We start from the raw sequence: 4,282 nt of genomic DNA, 5'->3' as shown, positions 1-4,282 counted from the left end.
AGGCACTTGAAAGTCAGAGCAGCAAGTCTAGGTGATGTTATGTTATTTACATTGATCTTCTCGTTGCAGGGCTGAAGGTGGCATGGCCTATATGCTGCAGGTTTTTCTGAAGAGACACATTCATTTCAATGTCTTCCTGTGATCTTATGCATGCACTGGATAACACGAGACTGCATTCCTTTGCCACAGGTAATTGAGCACTTAGACCAGTTACCCATCTGCCACACATAGCATTTTGAATAATCCTCACAATCTTCAGCCTCCCTCGGTCTGGTGGAGAGGGCACATTTCTTTCTTGGGTTTGTACATCTCACTGTCCGATGATGAACACCTTTGCCACATTAGACTGAGCACTCAGACCAGACTCCTGCCTCCCTCACAGTCATGCAGTCCTGGCCCTCACAGTGCTGGGCGGAGACTGGCTTTGGTCCCACACAGTCCCTCTCCTGGGCTCTAATGCGAGTTCCATTGCTTAGTTGTTGTGTACAGGCCACTTGCCTGTTCTGCATCCCTTTACCACAAGTTCGTGAACATGTGGTCCATTCTGTCATCATCCATCTATACACATATCAGCTGTTGAGTAAATCTTCTTTCCTTCCTTCCTTCCTTCCTTCCTTCCTTCCTTCCTTCCTTCCTTCCTTCCTTCCTTCCTTCCTTCCTTCCTTCCTTCCTTCCTTCCTTCCTTCCTTCCTTCCTTCTTTCTTTCTTTCTTTCTTTCTTTCTTTCTTTCTTTCTTTCTTTCTTTCTTTCTTTCTTTCTTTCTTTCTTTACTTGAGTTTGAATTCAGAGCTCGGGTGCAATCTATTAGTTTTTCACTCGAGCCTCTACCACTTGAGCCACAGCTTCACTTCCAGCTTTTTGCTGGTTATTTAGAGATACATGTTTCAAAGATGTTCCTGCCCAGGCTGGCTTTGAACCATGATCCTTAGATCTCAGCCTCCAGAGTAGCAAGGGTTAAAAGCATTAGCCATTGGCACCTGGCACTAAATGATTTTTTGGGTTTTTTTTTGTGTGTGACATAATTAGTGGAAGCTTTAATCAATTTAAAAATAACCACAAACAATGCAATCACTGGATATTGCTCTATTTCTGAAGACAAAATCGGGTTATAGTAGAAATAATTCTTAATGTTTCAGCAAAGGCTGTTCCACACATTTCACTCCACAGAAAAGACAAACCCCATTTATTGTTCAGAATAAAGTGAATGTGCTTAGATACCCAGGATAATGGAGTTAGTTTTGAAGGAGGAAATCATGCTGAGAAGAGCTTCATGATTCTTGTGTCTCTCCTTGCTTGGTTGAAAGTCTAATGTTGGTGAATAACCACAATGTGAATCTCCAGACTGCTTTTTTGTTTTGTTTTGTTTTTATATTATTAAATTTTTTGGGCATCAGCAAATACAGAGTAATACAATTAACATATGTATACATAACACTTAACCTCCACTCAACTTAAAAGAAGAAATGTTGTTCTCTGAATATAATCTTTGGTCATTCTTCTTTTTTTATTAATTTTAATTTTTATTTTTTGTGAACATATTGTACATAGGGGTTACAATTACATAGGCAAAATAATGAGTACATTTCTTATCAATCATTGCAGCCTCCTCCTTTGTTTACCCTTCACATCCCTTCCCAGCCTCCCCCCGCCCCCCCACCCAATCCTAACCCTCCCCCCCCCGCACCAAAGTTGTAAAGTTTCTTTTTGACATGACAACTTGTACTTCTCATAGTTGCATCGGGTCTACCTGTATCCTTAACCGACTTGTTTTTCCCCATATCCTCCACAAATTATACCGACATCAAATATAGTGGAAGCAGGGGTTGTACTGTGGGGGAGGGACATACAAAGCTACAAAGAAATAATCTTATAAATGAGTTAGAAACAAATGCATGAAAGAAAAAAAAAACATTTAAATACTTATCTAAGGGTTCATTTTCCCAACATCACATTATCTGACCTGTCCTGCTTGACTCATACATATACTAGATATTGCAAATAAGGGAAACCATGGGACCTTTGTTTCTTTGGGCTTGGCTTACTTCACTTAATATAATTTTTTCCAAGCCTTTCCATTTCCTTCAAATGGGGAAATGTCATTCTTTCTGATGGAGGCATAGAATTCCATTGTGTATATATACCACATTTTCTTGATCCATTCATCTACTAAGGGGCATCTAGGTTGGTTCCATATCTTAGCTATGGTAATTTAATCAAATTAATTTATTTTTGCTTGCCAAACATCTAATGTGGTTTTTGTTTATACAAACATTTGATTTATAATATAGGGCTCCGTAAATAATTTTATGTAAGTGAATGAGCTAGGTCCAGGAAACAAATAAGAAAAGAGTTGTAAAGAGATTATTAGACTTAAAATTTTTTGTTATACTATTTATGTTAGGGTTGTTTCTAAGGTGCTATTCTTTCTTCAATACTTTTGAATTATATGCACATATACAGCACAATAGCACATATATTAGCACAATAGTTTAGTTACATATGGAAAAAAATGATGCTTTCTTTCTTTCTTTTTTTTTTTTGTGGTGTCCTGCTACAGAATTAACCTATTTTCTCTCATACGCAGGAGATATACAAACATAACAAACCTCAAGTTGTTGAATAGGATTTTAGAGAACGTATTATGAATTTGGTTCACATTTAGTCAAATTCTACTGGTGCTATAATAATATTTTAAACAAAGACTTTGGTCATGTTCATTAACATCCACTTGTGTTATAAGGTATCTCAGATGCAAATCCAGAGAAGCCACATTTTGAAAGCTCAAATCAGGAATCTTTATTTAAAGGCCGGTGTCTACATGGTAGACTCCTGTCTCATAGACCAGCAGCCTAGACTAGAGCTTACACCAAACTTTTAAAGACCAAAACCTCATGCTTGGGTCGTGACAAAACCCCAACATAAAACAAAAGGCACCAAGAGAGGCAGGATTTCCCAGGGGCTTAATCACAGTATATCTGCATATCCTATCTGTGTTTAACAACAAGGTGAATCTGCAATTCAAAGGGTGGCTTGACTTACCTCTAGGCCTCCTAAGCTGGGCTGACAGCACATCACCTGGTCAGGCTCCAGTATGGCTGTGAAAACAGGTGAGGACTGACTTAGACCTAGTCTTTCCCTTATTTGACTTGAACTCAAGTTCTGTAACAATGAAACACTGTAAGGATTTACACTGAATCATGTATGCACTGTTCATAGAGTGTAGAGAAACTGTTATAGAAATAGGAACATCATACAAATATATGTATTGTAACATGTCATTAGACTTTAATGGTTAAAATATTTTGAACAAAGAAAAGATAGATTCATCCACTTTTGTATATCCTTTTAGCAGAAAAATCATGAGAAAATATATTAAATGTTTTTAGCCTTTTTCCTAAGAAGAAAAATGAAGAAAACACATATAACACTGTGGTAGTTTCACTGTTTTGTCATCTTTTTAAAAATACAAACTTTTGCCGGGCACCGATGTCTCACACCTGTAATACTAGCTACTCAGGAAGCTGAGATCTGAGGATCAGGGTTCAAAGCCAGCTCAATCAGGGCAGAGAAGTTTGTGAGACTCTTACCTCCAATTAATTATAGAAAAAGCCAGAAGTAGTGCTGTGGCTCAAGTGCTAGCTGTGAGCAAAAGGAGCTCAGGGACAGTGCCAAGGCCCAATGTTCAAGCCCCAAAACTGGCAAAAGAAAAATAAGTAAAATGTTTACAGTTTTGTGAAATTTTCAAAAATCAAGTTAAAATTTTTCTTATGGGAAAGTATCATATATGATACACATAATTTATTAGTTTTTTTCAATAAATTATTTGAAACATCTGTTGAGGAGGCAGTTCTTCACATAGCTCTCAATGTCCATGTTTTGCTACAAAAGGCAATGACTGCTTTAGTCCTGAAGTAACTTCTAAAATATTTTTGTATTGTGAACCACTATAGAAGACACTGTCTCTCTTTGGATAAAGAACACCTATACTATTTTGTATTATAAAGTGTTCAGGTTTCCTAAAGTTGAGGTTCCGTTCTCACCATACAACTTACTGCATGAGCAGTGATCACTCAGCTGTCTTCATGTTACCCTGCTGCGTGAATTGGGTCTCAGAGAACCAGGACAAGAAGATGGGGGTTCTTGGGCCACTGCTATTACTGTGACTAATAAAGTCCTTTGTTTCTAAAAAAAAAGAAGAGGAAGACACACTGATGCTCCTCCTCCCAGGCTCTCCAAGAATGTCATCAGCATCCACTAGTCCACAAGTGGGAGTAAAATGGTG

Source organism: Dipodomys merriami, unplaced genomic scaffold (assembly GCF_024711535.1).
Source record: "Dipodomys merriami isolate MVZ:Mamm:240054 unplaced genomic scaffold, mDipMer1.0.p SCAF_939, whole genome shotgun sequence".
NCBI lineage: Eukaryota > Metazoa > Chordata > Mammalia > Rodentia > Heteromyidae > Dipodomys > Dipodomys merriami.
Note: the sequence above shows the minus strand (reverse complement) of the source record.